Genomic DNA, 18,880 nt, shown 5'->3' with positions numbered 1-18,880 from the left:
GGTTTGCATTTTTTTTTTAAGACTGGTTTTGTCACAAAAGGATCTATTATGAGGACAGGATGCGTATAAATCCACTCCACAATTGTCTTGTATAAATACCACCAAATCCGTGCTTCTTCTGTACCTGAAACTGTGACCCTTCCATGCAGAAATTCAGATGTAGAGCTGGGCATCACTTACAACAAAGCTGTTCAAATCTTTGTCTTTGTGGGTCATGGAGTCTCTGTGGGCTGCATAGGAAGGCATGTTCCCAACAATTGGCTTACACCTCAAGCTGGTGGTACAGGTACCAACAGTTCCCGGTGTTCTGCTTTTGGATTAATTTGCCAACGTGGCAACAAGCCTTTCCAAACGTCCAATTTCCCAAAATTTAAACAGGATGAACCTGTGAATAGAAATGATAAATACCATTGGGGCTGAGATGCCAAGGCATTCAAGAGCCAAGATTACCGGGCTTGAGGAAACGTGATAGAAAAAAGAAGGGTTTTGGTTATTGCATCTAGCCACGTGATAGCTTTGTCCTTGCTGGCTCCCCTAGTAAGCCTTCCTGTGCTCTTCGATCAAATATGCCTGTGGCTGTGACCTTTAGCCTTTTTGAATCATAGAATCATAGAAATTTACAGCACGGAAGGAGACCATTAGGTGCCAGCTGCCAAAGAACTATCCAGCCTAATCTCACTTTCCAGCTTTTGGTCTATAGCCTTGTAGGTTACGGCACTTCAAGTGCATATCCAAGTACTTTTTAAATGCGATGAGGGTTTCTGCCTCTACCACCCTTTCAGGCAGTAAGTTCCAGACCCCCACCACCCTCTAGGTAAAAACATTTCTCCTAAAATCCCCTCTAAACCTCCTACAAATGACTTTAAATCTATTCCCCCCCTGGTTATTGATCCCTCTGCTAAGGGGGATAGGTCCTTCCTATCCACTCTATCTAGGCCCCTCATAATTTTATGCACCTCAATTAGGTCTGCCCTTGGCCTCCTCTGTTCCAAAGAAAATAGACCAGCATCTCCAATCTTTCCTCATAGCTACAATTCTTCAGTCCAGGCAACATCCTCATAAATCTCCTCTGTACCCTCTCGAGTGCAAACCCATCTTTCCTGCAATGTGGTGACTGGAACTGCATGCAATACTGTGGCCTATCTAGTGTTTGATACAGTTCAAGCATAACTTCCCTGCTCTTATATTCTATGCCTCAGCTAATAAAGGCAAGTATCCCGTATGCCTTCTGAACCACCTTATCTGCCTTTCCTGCTACCTGCACTCCAAGGTCCCTCTGTTCCTCTACACTTCTCAGTATCCTACCATGTATTGTATATTCCCTGAGTCAAGTCCGCTCCGGGGCCTGTGTTGCCAGGGTCGCTGCGCTCTCTCTGCCATCCTCCCCTGAAGGAATTGAATGCTGCTGGGGCACAGCCGAGCAGTCCTGACAGTGCGATGTGGGTAGGAAGAGGCATGGACACTATAATATATAACGGGGTTGTGTTGGCATTGCAGGTTCCTGTCTCCAGAAATAACAAAGTCTGAAACAAATCCCATTCCTGGAACGTTAAACACTTTTCTAGGGCATATGGGTGCCCAGAGATACCTCAGTGTGCGGGATGTAAAGTGTGACCACGATGATGAAAGGAGCTGCCAGACGGGGCTCGAGTTAGACTGCCAGCTGCGAGTTGGCTCCGTGAGCTGCCAGCCCGCAGTCGGCAGGCACTGGGCCGCGAGCCAAGGACCCTGGCGAGCATCTTCGCCCCGGAGCTGGATGGGGAGCTCGATGGGAACATGCTCGTCGAGCTGGAGCCCGAGTTAGCATTGTCTATCCATACAGCGTGGAGGGCCCGACCTGTATGAGAACACCAGCGGCAGGTCGGGGCCATAAAAAGAGCGGAGAGCAGCGGCCTGGGAGCAGCGTGGAGGCATACCACTACAGGGAGCAGCACGAGCTGCAACGGCAGCGAAGAGTGACATCATCAAGGTCCAGGTTGGTGATTGGTGATTGGAACTGGGGGCAGATACAGCAGGAGCGGCAAAGTCGAGGTGAAGGAGCGGCGAGACACTGTAGAGGGACGTGTTCAGGGCCCAGGGGCAGCACGGGCCAGCTCACACTGCGATATGTGTGCGCATTAGGTCCATGCAGCAGAGCAGGTCTCCAGTCGTCTTGAGTAATCCTTGCCACTGGACCAAGACCTCGCTCTGTCAAGCCCGTGTGGTGGCTGGTGTGCAACGGCCACCACACATTAAAAAAAATCCCCGCACAGGTATCTTCCACCCTTCAGGATGTAATTCAGGACCTGGAATTTTAGGTCCTTCGTTGGAACACCTGTTAACTTATCCTCTTTTGGCGTGGAAGCAAGTCATCCTCGTTTTGAGGGACTGCCTATGATATGATGATTCCCTTGCTTTGTTAGTCCTCCCCAAATGCCTTACCTCATACTTCTCTGGATTGAATTCCATTTGTCACTGTTCTGCCCACCGAACCAGCCCATTGATATCTTCCTGCAGTCAATGGCATTCTTCTTAATTATCAACCACATGGCCAATTTTTGTATCACCTGCAAACCTCTTAATCATACCTCCTGCATTTAAGTCTAAATGATTGACATAAGCCACAATAAGCAAGGGACCTAGTACTGAGCCCTGCGGAACCCCTCTCTGCCTGCACACTCAAGCTGTGGGGTGACCACTTCCTGAAACGTGCTTTCCACAAAGCTCTCAGCCTCGCAGATGCATTGCAGTGACGCCAGCCGCCTCTCCAGCTCCGAAACCTGGAGATCGAGCTGGTCTAGCTGGCGACACTTCCTGCAGACGTGGTCATCCAGGCCACACTCGTCCAAGCCACAAGAAGCATCCAGGACTTCCCACATGGCACAGGATGTGCATTCCACAGGACAGAGCTGCCCTGCCATGCCTCTATTTATTAGATTATTAGCTGAAGTTTTTAGTATACCCCTCTGCCCTAACTTACAGAGAAGATAAGGCACCAACCAATCACCTACCTGCTGTCCTGTGATGTCACGCATTGATTTTTTTTTGCTGTTCTCGCTGCTCTCTGCTTTTTAAAAAATAATTCCCTGTTATATCTGCTTTTTCCAACAATCTGCAGGCTTTAAAACCTATCCCCCAAGCTTGATTTCACCTAATCATTACGACTTGATTTCCCATGGCTTATTTTCAGCTTTTGTTTAACCTAGGTGCTTTTACCCTTCATCTAGGTTTCACAATAAAAGTTAATGTGATTTGCAAGTTGACTTTCTCTATAGGCCATTGGACGCCCTCTTCAAAATCCAGTCATGCACACTTTCCAGCAGAGGGACTATGTATAGCAATCATTTCCACTCCCTTCCATTTGCCTGATGATACTAAGGCCAATTCTGCAACAGCCAAAATCCCCAAAAGATCAACAATGAAACTTGCTATTTTCTTTGTATATTTGTCACAACACACAATGCTTTTATCTACCTGCTATGCAGTAAACATCTTCATTGAGGCGTATGAAAGCATGGGCCTTAACACTAAACATCCGTAAGACAAAGGTCCTCCACCAACCTGACCCTGCCACACAGCACTGCCCCCCTAGTCATGAAGATCCACAGCACAGCCCTGGACAACGTGGACCACTTTCCATACCTCGAGAGCCTATTATCAGCAAGGACAGATAAGAAGGTGCGCCTCCAGTGCGCCAGTGCAGCCTTTGGCCGCCTGAGGAAGGGATTGTTCGAAGGTCAGGCCCTCAAATCTGGCACCAAGCTTATAGTCTACAGGGCTGTCGTGATACCCGCCCTCCTGTATGGCTCAGAGACATGGACCATACACAGTAGACATCTTAAATTGCTGGAGAAATACCACCAACGATGTCTCCGCAAGATCCTACAAATCCCCTGGGAGGACAGACGCGCCAACGTTAACGTCTTCGATCAGGCCAACATCCCCAGCATCGAAGCACTGACCACACTCGACCAGCTCCGTTGGGTGGGCCACATTGTTCGCATGCCTGACACAAGACTCCCAAAGCAAGCGCTCTAATCGGAACTACTACACGGCAAGCGAGCCCCAAGTGGGCAGAGGAAACGTTTCAAGGACACACTCAAAGCCTCCTTGATAAAATGCAACATCCCCACCGGCACCTGGGAGTCCCTGGCCAAGACCACCCTAAGTGGAGGAAGAGCATCCGGGAGGGCGCTGGGCACCTCGAGTCTCATCACCGTGAGCATGCAGAAAACAAGCGCAGGCAGCAGAAGAAGTGTGCAGCAAACCAGTCCCACCCACCCTTTCCTTCAATGACTGTCTGTCCCACCTGTGACAGAGACTGTAATTCCCATATTGGACTGTTCAGTCACCTAAGAACTCACTTTTAGAGTGGAAGCAAGTCTTCCTCGATTTCTAGGGACTGCCGATGATGATGATATGCATGGTACATTTTTAAAAACTTAACTTCAAAAATGAAACTTTTTTTCCATCCTGCAAATATTTACAGAAGTTTTAAATTTATATTTCCACGTGCTTTTGCTGTCAATCTCTTCCAGTCCCTATCTCCGTTCCCGAGGATATTGAGTTCTGGCTAGTACACATTTTCGTAAGTGTGCTTGTCGCTTCTGCTACTTTGCCTGAGTGACCATTATTCATGTATGAGCCTAAACGTTATTTGACTTAATCTCCCAACCTAACATTCATAAACTTGCTCTAGCAGTAGTTACTGGATAGTAATTAGGAGTGAAGAACCCTGGCTATTTTTTCCCCCTTCCGTAACTAGGCTATTTGTAGTTTATTGCTCTGCAGCTGAGGTCAGACTACTCATAACGGACTCGGGATCAAACATAGGTCTTTTGCTGTTCTATACAGTTCAGCAACTGCCTGCTCTTTCCAGCTGAACCATTGGAGAAATGTGTGAGTAGTCAATTTTAGCACCAAATTGGGAAACTGTGTCTCTGCTTAGATCAACTGAAGCACCTGTGTTGAAAAACCAAAGTGATGTGGAGGGTATGATGGTAATAAACTGACTTTTTTAAAAAGGATTTTAAACACAATAAACAAATGCCATTTTAATTTTTACTGCTAAAGTCACTACCTGAAATAAGTTTTGTTTCTAGGGCTATATTCCTTAGAATTTGGACGGTTAATGGGTGAATTGATCAAAGTTTTCACGATATTAAGGGGAACAGATAGGGTAGATAGAGAGAAACTATTTCTGCTGGTTGGAGATTCTAGGAATAAGGGACGTAGTCTAAAAATTAGAGCCAGGCTTTTTAGGAGTGAAATTCGGAAACACTTCTACGCACAAAGGGTGGCAGAAGTTTGGACTCTTTTCAGCAAACGACAATTGATGCTCGATCAGTTGTTGATTTAAAATCTGAGATTGATGGATTTTTGTTAGCCAAAGGCATTAAGGGATATGAGCTAAATATGGTGTTAAATCACAGATCAACCATGATCTCATTGAATGGCGGATCAGACTCAAGGGGCTAAATGGCCTACTGCTGTTCCTATGTTCAATTGTACCTCTTCCCTCTCAACTGCACTTGTGCAGACAGCAGCACAATGCTGACCTGCCCCAATGATGTTTCTGCCTCAATATTTTCATTCTGCAGAATGAAAATTCATAATGATACTGGGCTTTTAAGCATGGTGTAATCTTTCTTATTTGCCTTCTGTCAGCCGGCGACAGCCCAGTGTTTATCAGGTTCCATTCACTGAATGCAAATGATTTTTTTTAACAGCTTATCACACCTTTGCCAGTGCAAACTGGAATAAATGACTCTGCCTTGGCTAACCGTATACAACTGACATTTAGGTCAACATCCTAGTAACAAAGTCATCAAATGCTGTAGCATTGATCCAGCAGTCTGTACTACCTATTTGTCAATATTCTTTTTTAAATCAAACATGATGTGACAAGTCAGTAGTTTGTGCAAAGCTGCAAAATCTATGGACCTATGAATAAGTAACCCATCTGAAGAGTGTACTGACAGCAAATTTTGGGGTTGATGAGATAAGAGAAACAGAACAGAGCTTCTTTTTCTCTCTCTCCCTGCCCTTCCACCGTAACACTTTTCTAAAATAATTTGTTCCTGGGATGTGGGCATCATAGGCAAAGCCAGCATTTATTGCCCATCCCTAATTGCCCTTGAGAAAGTGTTGGTGAGCTGCCTTCTTGAACCACTCACTGCAGTCCGTGTGTGAAGGTACCCCCACAGTGCTGTTAGGAAGGGAGTTCCAGGATTTTGACCCAGCGACAATGAAGGAACGGCGATAAAATTCCAAGTCAGGATGGTGTGTGACTTGGAGGGGAACTTGCCGATGATGATATTCCCATGTGCCTGCTGCCCTTATCCTTCTAGATGATAGATGTCGCGGGTTTGGGAAGCGCTGCCGAAGAAGCCTTGGCGAGTTGTTGCAGTGCATCTTGTAGATGGTACACACTGCAGCCACGGTGCGCAAGTGGTGGCGGGAGTGAATGTTTAAGGTGATGGATGGGGTGCCAATCAAGTGGAGTGCTTTGTCCTGGATGGTGTCGAGCTTCTTGAATGTTGTCGGAGCTGCACTCATCCAGGCAAGTAGAGAGTATTCCATCACACTCCTGACTTGTGCCTTGTAGATGGTGGGAAGATTTTTGGAGTCAGGAGGTGAGACACTTGCCGCAGAATACCCAGCCTTTGACCTGCTCTTGTAGCTACAGTATTTATGTTGATGGTCCAGTTAAGTTTCTGGTCAATTGTGACCCACAGGATGTTGATGGTGGGGGATTCGGCGATGGTAATGCCATTGAATGTCGAGGACCGATGATTAGACTCTCGCTTGTTGGAAATAGTCACTGTCTGGCATTTGTATAGCGTGAATGTTACTTGCCATTTATCAACCCAAGCCTGAATGTCATCCAGGTCTTGCTGCATGTGAGCATGGACTGCTTCATTATCTGAGGATTTGCAAATGGAACTGAATACTGTGCGATCATCAGCAAACATCCCCTCTTCTGACCTTATGATGGAGGGAAGGTCATTGAGAACCAGTTGAAGATGATTGGGCCTAGGACACTGCCCTAAGGAACTCCTGCAGCAATGTACAGGGGGCTGTGATGATTGACATCCAATCACTACAACCATCTTCCTTTGTGCTAGGTTTGGCTCCAACCAGTGGAGAGTTTTCCCCTGATTCCCATTGACTTCAATTTTACTAGGGCTCCCTTATGCCACACTTGGTCAAATACTGCCTTGATGTCAAGGGCAGTCACTCTCGCCTCACCTCTGGAATTCAGCTGTTGTGTCCATGTTTGGACCAAGGCTGTAATGAGGTCTGGAACAAAGTAGTCCTGGCAGAAGCCAAACTGAGCATCAGTGAGCCAGTTAATTGGTGAGTAAGTGCCTTTGATGGCACTGATGGTACTTCCATCACTTTGCTGATGATTGAGAGTAGACTGATGGGGCGGTAATTGGTCGGATTGGATTTGTCCTGCTTTTTGTGGATAGGACATACCCAGGCAGTTGTCCACATTGTCGGATAAATGCCAGTATTGTAGCTGTACTGGAACAGTTTGGCTAGAGGCACAGCTAGTTCTGGAGCACAAGTCTTCAGCACAACACCTGGTATGTTGTCGGAGCCCATAGCCTTTGTTTGTTGATATCACATGGAGTAAATTGAATTGGCTGAAGACTGGCTTCTGTGATGGTGGGGACCTCGGGTGGAGGCTACTATGGATCATCAACTTGGCACTTCTGGCTGAAGATGGTTGCAAACGCTTCAACCTTGTCCTTTGGACTCACGTACTGGGCTCCGCCATCATTGAGGATGGGAATATTCATGGAGCCCCCTCCTCCCGTTAGTTGTTTAATGGTCCACCACCATTCACGACTGGATGTGGCAGGGCTGCAGAGCTTTGATCTGATTCATTGATTGTGGGATCGCTTAGCTCTGTCTATAGCATGCTGCTCCGTTATTTAGCATGCATGTAGTCCTGTGTTGCAGCTTCCCCAGGTTGGCACCTCATTTTTAGATATATCTGGTGCTTCTCCTGGTGCTTCTACATTCCTCATTGAACAAGGGTTGATCTCATGCCTTGGTGGTAATGGTAGAGGGAGGGATATGCTGGGCCATGAGATTACTGATTGTGGTGGAACACAATTCAGCCTCATGCCCAGTTTTGAGTTGCTAGATTTGTTCTGAATCTATCCCATTTAGCACAGTGGAGGGTGTCCTCAGTGTAAAGACGAGATTTCGTCTCCACAAGGACATAGAAACATAGAAACATAGAAAATAGGTGCAGGAGTAGGCCATTCGGCCCTTCTAGCCTGCACCGCCATTCAATGAGTTCATGGCTGAACATGCAACTTCAGTACCCCATTCCTGCTTTCTCGCCATATCCCTTGATTCCCCTAGTAGTAAGGACTTCATCTAACTCCTTTTTGAATATATTTAGTGAATTGGCCTCAACAACTTTCTGTGGTAGAGAATTCCACAGGTTCACCACTCTCTGGGTGAAGAAATTCCTCCTCATCTCGGTCCTAAATGGCTTCCCCCTTATCCTTAGACTGTGTCCCCTGGTTCTGGACTTCCCCAACATTGGGAACATTCTTCCTGCATCTAACCTGTCTAACCCCGTCAGAATTTTAAACGTTTCTATGAGGTCCCCTCTCATTCTTCTGAACTCCAGTGAATACAAGCCCAGTTGATCCAGTCTTTCTTGGTAGGTCAGTCCCGCCATCCCGGGAATCAGTCTGGTGAACCTTCGCTGCACTCCCTCAATAGCAAGAATGTCCTTCCTCAGGTTAGGAGACCAAAACTGTACACAATACTCCAGGTGTGGCCTCACCAAGGCCCTGTACAATTGTAGCAACACCTCCCTGCCCTTGTACTCAAATCCCCTCGCTATGAAGGCCAACATGCCATTTGCTTTCTTAACCGCCTGCTGTACCTGCATGCCAACCTTCAATGACTGATGTACCATGACACCCAGGTCTCTTTGCACCTCCCCTTTTCCTAATCTGTCACCATTCAGATAATAGTCTGTCTCTCTGTTTTTACCACCAAAGTGGATAACCTCACATTTATCCACATTATACTTCATCTGCCATGCATTTGCCCACTCACCTAACCTATCCAAGTCGCTCTGCAGCCTCATAGAATCCTCCTTGCAGCTCACACTGCCACCCAACTTAGTGTCATCCGCAAATTTGGAGATACTACATTTAATCCCCTCGTCTAAATCATTAATGTACAGTGTAAACAGCTGGGGTCCCAGCACAGAACCTTGCGGTACCCCACTAGTCACTGCCTGCCATTCTGAAAAGTCCCCATTTACTCCTACTCTTTGCTTCCTGTCTGACAACCAGTTCTCAATCCATGTCAGCACACTACCCCCAATCCCATGTGCTTTAACTTTGCACATTAATCTCTTGTGTGGGACCTTGTCGAAAGCCTTCTGAAAGTCCAAATATACCACATCAACTGGTTCTCCCTTGTCCACTCTACTGGAAACATCCTCAAAAAATTCCAGAAGATTTGTCAAGCATGATTTCCCTTTCACAAATCCATGCTGACTTGGACCTATCATATTACCTCTTTCCAAATACACTGCTATGACATCCTTAATAATTGATTCTATCATTTTACCCACTACCGATGTCAGGCTGACCGGTCTGTAATTCCCTGTTTTCTCTCTCCCTCCTTTTTTAAAAAGTGAGGTTACATTGGCTACCCTCCACTCGATAGGAACTGATCCAGAGTCAATGGAATGTTGGAAAATGACTGTCAATGCATCCACTATTTCCAAGGCCACCTCCTTAAGTACTCTGGGATGCAGTCCATCAGGCCCTGGGGATTTATCGGCCTTCAATCCCATCAATTTCCCCAACACAATTTCCCGACTAATAAGGATTTCCCTCAGTTCCTCCTCCTTACTAGACCCTCTGACCCCTTTTATATCCGGAAGGTTGTTTGTGTCCTCCTCAGTGAATACCGAACCAAAGTACTTGTTCAATTGGTCCGCCATTTCTTTGTTCCCTGTTATGACTTCCCCTGATTCTGACTGCAGGGGACCTACGTTTGTCTTTACTAACCTTTTTCTCTTTACATATCTATAGAAACTTTTGCAATCCGTCTTAATGTTCCCTGCAAGCTTCTTCTCGTACTCCATTTTCCCTGCCCTAATCAAACCCTTTGTCCTCCTCTGCTGAGTTCTAAATTTCTCCCAGTCCCCGGGTTCGCTGCTATTTCTGGCCAATTTGTATGCCACTTCCTTGGCTTTAATGCTATCCCTGATTTCCCTTGATAGCCACGGTTGAGCCACCTTCCCTTTTTTATTTTTACAGTGCGGTGGTCTCTGCTACCAATGCTGTCATGTACAGATGCATCTGCAATAGGTAGATTGGTGAGGACGAGCTCAAGTAGGTTTTTCCCTCATGTTGGTTCTCTCACCACCTGCCTAGTCTGTCAGCTATGTCCTTCAGGACTCGACCAGAAAAAAGAAAGACTTGCATTTATATACCCACTTTCACGACCACTGGACATCCCAAATCGCTTTGCAGCCAAAGAAGTACTTTTGAAGTGCAGTCACTATTGTAATGTAAATGCAGCAGCCAATTTGCACATAGCAAGCTCCCTCAAACAGTAATGTGATAATGACCAGATACTCTGTTTTTGTTATGTTGATTGAGAGATAAATATTTTCAGGACACTTGGCCAATATTTATCCCTAAGCTTGACTTAGTATTTATTTCATTCAGTTCCTGGTTTATCTCGAGTTGCATTTGCACGTTTGACTCCAAACTATGAGGCTTCTGCTACTTTTAATCCCACGGCTGCTGTACACTGTTTTGTTTGCTTCAGTTAAATTAATGTTGTCAGTTTTCAAATCGGTTACAAGACGGGGAACCACAAGGTGCCCAGCTGCTTGAATGCTGTTGATTCCTGGCCAGTCCTGGAACGATGCTGCTAAGTCTGCAGCAGAGCCACTTCAAAAGAACTGTTAAGAGGGCGTTAAAAGTACTATTGGGTTGTTGAACGCCAACAATTTGAGCTGAGCTGAGGAAATTGTAACAGGGGGCCTTTCTTGTTTCTGTGTCACACAGCATTGCCTGTCAAGGGGAAGGAGCTGCCTGTCTCTAGGCTCAAGGTGATGTACAGGAACATCCTGGAGTGACTTTCTTCTGTGGGGATGTACTTGTGCTCTACTCTACAACTTATAGGTTAGCAATACTCGCTGCCCATTATGGTGACATGAGAACTGCCGTATTTATGTTTCAATGCAGTTTTGACAGAAGCTGGATCCATTTAAATGCCTTTGTATTATACCTGAGGATTGCATCCAACAGCAGGAGTGCTGTCGGCGGCAACCCAGAAGTATAAATGGTCTGTAATTTCCTCATTGTTTTCGACCCAATTACAGCGCAAAAGCGGTATTGTGCCGATTTTTAGTGAGGAAACTTGAGCGTAACTAATTTATGCTGGTTTTACGCTGCAACATTGCTATGGCAGTGTTCCCTCTAATTCTTTCTGGGTGTGTGGTCCCTTTAATGGGTTGCACAGCCTATTCAAAGTTTCGTGCATGCGCAAAATTGCACATTTGAAAAGCTGGTCCCGCGCACCCTAGGACCGGCAGACAGCAGTGCTGCGCAGGGAGGGTATTGCTTGCAAGAACTGCGAATACGAAACGGATTCCTTATCAGAGGGCCCCACAGTACAACCTGGTGGATCAAACCTTAGAAACATAGAAACATAGAAACATAGAAAATAGGTGCAGGAGTAGGCCATTCGGCCCTTCGAGCCTGCACCACCATTCAATGAGTTCATGGCTGAACATGCAACTTCAGTACCCCATTCCTGCTTTCTCGCCATACCCCTTGATCCCCCTAGTAGTAAGGACTTCATCTAACTCCTTTTTGAATATATTTAGTGAATTGGCCTCAACAACTTTCTGTGGTAGAGAATTCCACAGGTTCACCACTCTCTGGGTGAAGAAGTTTCTCCTCATCTCGGTCCTAAATGGCTTACCCCTTATCCTTAGACTGTGACCCCTGGTTCTGGACTTCCCCAACATTGGGAACATTCTTCCTGCATCTAACCTATCTGAACCCATCAGAATTTTAAACGTTTCTATGACGTCCCCTCTCATTCTTCTGAACTCCAGTGAATACAAGCCCAGTTGATCCAGTCTTTCTTGATAGGTCAGTCCCGCCATCCCGGGAATCAGTCTGGTGCACCTTCGCTGCACTCCCTCAATAGCAAGAATGTCCTTCCTCAAGTTAAGAGACCAAAACTGTACACAATACTCCAGATGTGGCCTCACCAAGGCCCTGTACAACTGTAGCAACACCTCCCTGCCCCTGTACCCAAATCCCCTCGCTATGAAGGCCAACATGCCATTTGCTTTCTTAACCGCCTGCTGTACCTGCATGCCAACCTTCAATGACTGATGTACCATGACACCCAGGTCTCGTTGCACCTCCCCTTTTCCTAATCTGTCACCATTCAGATAATAGTCTGTCTCTCTGTTTTTACCACCAAAGTGGATAACCTCACATTTATCCACATTATACTTCATCTGCCATGCATTTGCCCACTCACCTAACCTATCCAAGTCACTCTGCAACCTCAAAGCATCCTCCTCGCAGCTCACACTGCCACCTAACTTAGTGTCATCTGCAAATTTGGAGATACTACATTTAATCCCCTCGTCTAAATCATTAATGTACAGTGTAAACAGCTGGGGCCCCAGCACAGAACCTTGCGGTACCCCACTAGTCATTGCCTGCCATTCTGAAAAGTACCCATTTACTCCTACTCTTTGCTTTCTGTCTGCCAACCAGTTCTCAATCCATGTCAGCACACTACCCCCAATCCCATGTGCTTTAACTTTGCACATTAATCTCTTGTGTGGGACCTTGTCGAAAGCCTTCTGAAAGTCCAAATATACCACATCAACTGGTTCTCCCTTGTCCACTCTACTGGAAACATCCTCAAAAAATTCCATAAGATTTGTCAAGCATGATTTCTCTTTCACAAATCCATGCTGACTTGGACCTATCATGTCACCTCTTTCCAAATGCGCTGCTATGACATCCTTAATCATTGATTCCATCATTTTACCCACTACCGATGTCAGGCTGACCGGTCTATAATTCCCTGTTTTCTCTCTCCCTCCTTTTTTAAAAAGTGGGGTTACATTGGCTACCCTCCACTCGATAGGAACTGATCCAGAGTCAATGGAATGTTGGAAAATGACTGTCAATGCATCCGCTATTTCCAAGGCCACCTCCTTAAGTACTCTGGGATGCAGTCCATCAGGCCCTGGGGATTTATCGGCCTTCAATCCCATCAATTTCCCCAACACAATTTCTCGACTAATAAGGATTTCCCTCAGTTCCTCCTCCTTACTAGACCCTCTGATCCCTTTTATATCCGGAAGGTTGTTTGTGTCCTCCTTAGTGAATACCGAACCAAAGTATTTGTTCAATTGGTCTGCCATTTCTTTGTTCCCCGTTATGACTTCCCCTGATTCTGACTGCAGGGGACCTACGTTTGTCTTCACCAACCTTTTTCTCTTTACATACCTATAGAAACTTTTGCAATCCGTCTTAATGTTCCCTGCAAGCTTCTTCTCGTACTCCATTTTCCCTGCCCTAATCAAACCCTTTGTCCTCCTCTGCTGAGTTCTAAATTTCTCCCAGTCCCCAGGTTCGCTGCTATTTCTGGCCAATTTGTATGTCACTTCCTTGGCTTTAATACTATCCCTGATTTCCCTTGATAGCCACGGTTGAGCCACCTTCCCTTTTTTATTTTTACGCCAGACAGGAATGTACAATTGTTGTAGTTCATCCATGCGGTCTCTAAATGTCTGCCATTGCCCATCTACAGTCAACCCCTTAAGTATCATTCGCCAATCTATCCTAGCCAATTCACGCCTCATACCTTCAAAGTTAGCCTTCTTTAAGTTCTGGACCATGGTCTCTGAATTAACTGTTTCATTCTCCATCCTAATGCAGAATTCCACCATATTATGGTCACTCTTCCCCAAGGGGCCTCGCACAACGAGATTGCTAATTAATCCTCTCTCATTACACAACACCCAGTCTAAGATGGCCTCCCCCCTAATTGGCTCCTCGACATATTGGTCTCGAAAACCATCCCTTATGCACTCCAGGAAATCCTCCTCCACCGTATTGCTTCCAGTTTGGTTAGCCCAATCTATGTGCATATTAAAGTCACCCATTATAACTGCTGCACCTTTATTGCATGCACCCCTAATTTCCTGTTTGATGCCCTCCCCAACATCACTACTACTGTTTGGAGGTCTGTACACAACTCCCACTAACGTTTTTTGCCCTTTGGTGTTCTGCAGCTCTACCCATATAGATTCCACATCATCCAAGCTAATGTCCTTCCTAACTATTGCATTAATCTCCTCTTTAACCAGCAATGCTACCCCACCTCCTTTTCCTTTTATTCTATCCTTCCTGAATGTTGAATACCCCTGGATGTTGAGTTCCCAGCCCTGATCATCCTGGAGCCACGTCTCTGTAATCCCAATCACATCATATTTGTTAACATCTATTTGCATAGTTAATTCATTCACTTTATTACGGATACTCCTTGCATTAAGACACAAAGCCTTCAGGCTTGTTTTTTTAACACCCTTTGTCCTTTTAGAATTTTGCTGTACAGTGGCCCTTTTTGTTCTTTGCCTTGTGTTTCTCTGCCCTCCACGTTTCCTCATCTCCTTTCTGTCTTTTGCTTTTGTCTCCTTTTTGTTTCCCTCTGTCTCCCTGCATTGGTTCCCATCCCCCTGCCATATTACTTTAACTCCTCCCCAACAGCACTAGCAAACACTCCCCCTAGGACATTGGTTCTGGTCCTGCCCAGGTGCAGACCATCCGGTTTGTACTGGTCCCACCTCCCCCAGAACCGGTTCCAATGCCCCAGGAATTTGAATCCCTCCCTGCTGCACCACTGCTCAAGCCACGTATTCATCTGTGCTATCCTGCGATTCCTACTCTGACTAGCACGTGGCACTGGTAGCAATCCCTACCTTCCCTACAAACAGTGGACAACCGTCAACCGCCTCAGAACTGGTCATGGTAGATGCTGCCACCTTCTCCATAGGTGGAAGATTATAGCATCCCCATCAGGTGACTGTGGAGCTCCTAATCAGACCCTGGAGCACTGCCCTCAGAGGAAATTTGCAGGCAGCCTACAGGATATACACAGGCTGTTACACCGGTAGCTTTGGCCTGGATATCCAATTTGGATATTGACATTTGATTTGGTTTGCTACCACCATGCGAAAGAGGAAGGGGGAACATTGTGAGATGAGTGAATTTCCTAATCTTTCCTGCAGTGTGCTCCAAAGAGACGGTGGGAAGAATAATTGTGGCTTGCCGCATACTTCACAATTTCACCTTGTGGGACGGACTCAGTCTGGATATATCTGTCAAGGAACCGTGCTCTGCTCGGTGGAAATCTCTCAGTGAAACTGGAAATTCTGTTGAGACACTGGAGACAAACTGAATAAATAAATATATATACATATATATATTTATATTGGAGAGAAGCAGTCTGACACTTAGCTTCAACTCCCAACCCTTACTGTGACGAATGGCATATGTTGCATACCTTTTTTTTCCAAATGAGAAGTATTTTTATTGCCACATTACAGAATTTAAATGACTAATCATGCAAGCCAATCACTTGATTTCTAAAATAGTTCCAGTAAGAGGCAAACAAAACTGAAGCGCAGATCTCAATTCATTATTGACTCAAAACAAGTCAGTTTTTGAATGACAGAAACCAACTCAAAACAAACTTGAAAGTTTGAATTTGGCCCGTTCCTCTTGCCAAAGTATGGCACAACATTTACAAAACGCCGATTATACTGCATGCGCCTCTTTGCACGCCCAGTCTTCTTCTTCCTCTTCTCTTGCTTTGCCACCTTTGGAGTCTGACCTTTTACTTTTCCAGCTCGAGCAAAGGATCCATGCACCTTACCACCCAATAATTGAGCAACTACTTCCAGAGTGCAGTGCTCAGTGATACCACATTGGTCAATGATGGCATCATCATCTAAGGGAGTGCCAGCCAAAAGGATTACTTGGTCAACAGCAGAAACTCCTTCCAGGGATTCACCATGGGCCTTAAGTTCCCTAACTATCTCTTCCCCAGTCACATCAAGTGTGTGGGTATTTTGAGTGCGTAGAAACAGCTACATGGTGGTTCCTAAGGTCGGCCCGGCTCGACAACGACGACCAGCGACGTATCGACACAGAGAAATGTATGCCTTTATAGTGTTCCGCACAAATTTCCTCGGGCCCCTATTGGTGATGCTGCAGTTGAATTTGTTTCATACTGGTTTTTAAGTGCTGACGCAGGTAACCAAGCAGGAAACATGGGCATAAGTTCCCGTCAGCTAAAACATTGTGGAAACAGACGTAAATTTTGGCAGGATTCACGATCGCGGAAACTCCGGGTCCATAACTCAATTCTGTTAACAAAGATGGCTTCAACTGGAACTGGAATTTCACTTGCTGTCTCCAACCCAAACTCACAGCAGTAGCAAAAATGCAGTCTGTTGGTTCAACCATTTTGGGATTTGGCTGTAGGGTGGGCTAGGCTAGCACCCCTCCTGTACAGGCCAGAGACTTGTTTGCAGCACTGAGGACCTGATATACTGATGAATCATATACTTGCCTTGGAAGGGAGTGCAACGATGATTCACTCGACTTCTTGGGATGAGGGGATTGTCCTATGAGGAGAGATTGAGTAGACGAGACCTACATTCCCTAGAGTTTAGAAGAATGAGAGGTGATCTCATTAAGAATTTTATATGTTTCAAAGGGTAGTTGATGGGAGGATGTTTCCTCTGGTTGGGAGTCTAGAACTAGGGGTCACAGCATCAGAATAAGGGGTTGGCCATTTAGGACTGAGATGAGGAGAAACATCTTCACTCAGAGGGTGGTGAATCTTTGGAATTCTCCACCCCAGAGAGCTGTAGATGCTCAGTCATTGAGTGTATTCAAGATAGAGAGGAATAGATTTTTGAATACTAAGGGAACCAAGGGATATGGGGATAGTGCGGGAAGGTGGAGTTGAGGTAGATGATCAGCCATCATCTTATTAAATAGCTGAGCAGGTTTGAAGGGGCGAGTGGCCTACTCCTGCTCCTTATTCATATGTTTTTACGAATGGTCCTTCCTTTCCTCAGTATGACGAAGGATCTGAGCCAGATTGCTAAACTCCAAACGGCAGCTTTGCACCAAGTATGCACGAATTGCACATTCACTGTAGTGTTAGTATGTTTACGGTGAATTTTCCATAACGTTCAAGGGGTATTAAACAACTGCAAACAGTGACTCTTTCCCTGGACAGTAACGTCCTTGATGGACGACCGGGTTAGCAAGAGCAAAAACTTCACGAGGTCTGTTCAGAATACCCCAGTAACTTGACCTGCTGAATCTGAAAATACAGCTGCCTCTACTTTCATGCTGAAGTTGGAATTATGGACCTAAATAACCTCTTTTGATTGTGAGCATGAGCCTGTGTGTGAGCGTGAACCTGTGTGTGCGTGAGCCTGTGTGTGCGTGTGTGTGAGAGTTGTGTGTGCTGCCTCATTTAGATTACTGGATCCTTGCCAGCAATGGAGCAGCTGTTTGTGGCAAACCAGGAATGTAAATGGACTATTGGATTTGGAATGTGCTATGTGGGAAATCACAAGTATTTTATCCCTCCGTAGCACATGGTGTTGTATTACCAATACATTGGACCACCCATTCAATTAACTTTAACTAGAGATATGCTTATCGTGTTACTGTAGTTTATATTGCTTTGCATATACAGCTTTTATTTATAATTTAATTCAAAATATAATTATTAGTGGTACGGGTTGAGCCTCTCTTTCCCCTCCCGCTCCCCCCCCCCCCGACTTGAATACCCACCCTTAGGCAATCAGTGCCTTCAGAATCGGACCGAGGAAGGAATCTCCGTCTTCAAGAGACCAGAGAATATTGGTGAGTATGAAAAAAATGCATCTGCGCATGCGCCACCTGGCGGCCGGGAATGGTGCCGGACGAGGGGTGGTGTCGGATAAGAGAGTGCCGGATAAGAGAGGTTCAACCTGTATCATGTATTATGGTAGTATTGAGAACATTGGTAGAAAATGTTCAAACTTCTTTGATCAATTCTTCCTAAATTGAGGAATAAAAAATATCTCTCATTTTATCTTGTTACATATTTAAAATAATATATTTTCAAACAAAACTGTTTTTTGGCATACTTGCAGCGTTCCAACCGTTTTTTTGGGGCCCAAGTATGCCAAAAAAAATCAGCCAAGTTTCCCCGTTTGAATTCTTCATTTTGGCGCCACCTAGCCTGTCGTTTAGCTTTGGAGGTGGAGCCCAAGATCTGTGCCAAAAAGATCGGGTTGCCACGGTAACCAGGGACACAATGCAGGCTGAGGCTGGAAAGTGAAACATGCAGCCAGCTCGCAGAAACCTGCAGAAGCACATTACACATTGCAGCAACTTACCTCCATTAAATTATTAAAGTGTAATGACAAAAGTCTATCTCTTTCCACCCACCGATGCCGGTACTAGTTCCCGCTCCTATCCCTGGCCGAATGGCCTTACGGTCCCAACACCTATCCCAGGCCGAATGGCTTCCCGATGCCAGTCCCCGCACCGATCACTGGCCAAATGGCCTCCCGGTACTGGTCCCCGCATTTATCCCAGGCCGAACGGCCTCCTCCCTCCCGATCCCCGCACCTAACTATACCCGAAAGGCTCCCCCTCCGCTCTTTCCCACTCTCTCTCACCTCTCTGCCCGGGCATTTGCTGCGCAAATTTACTTACCTGCGCTGATTCTCTTAATGCACCAGAAGGTTTCTCTACAGAGGCCACATATGCCGTCCTGA

The 18,880-nt window shown here is 45.9% G+C and overlaps 1 pseudogene; it reads right to left on the bottom strand.

Annotated features, from left to right (window-relative positions):
* Positions 1 to 16,183, bottom strand: part of LOC139280287 (ubiquitin-like FUBI-ribosomal protein eS30 fusion protein) — a 29,635-nt pseudogene extending 13,452 nt beyond the window's left edge.
* Positions 16,184 to 18,880: the final 2,697 nt, after the last annotated feature.

This window comes from Pristiophorus japonicus, chromosome 14, assembly GCF_044704955.1.
Source record: "Pristiophorus japonicus isolate sPriJap1 chromosome 14, sPriJap1.hap1, whole genome shotgun sequence".
Lineage (NCBI taxonomy): Eukaryota > Metazoa > Chordata > Chondrichthyes > Pristiophoridae > Pristiophorus > Pristiophorus japonicus.
This window is presented reverse-complemented; position numbering and strand designations above follow the sequence as displayed.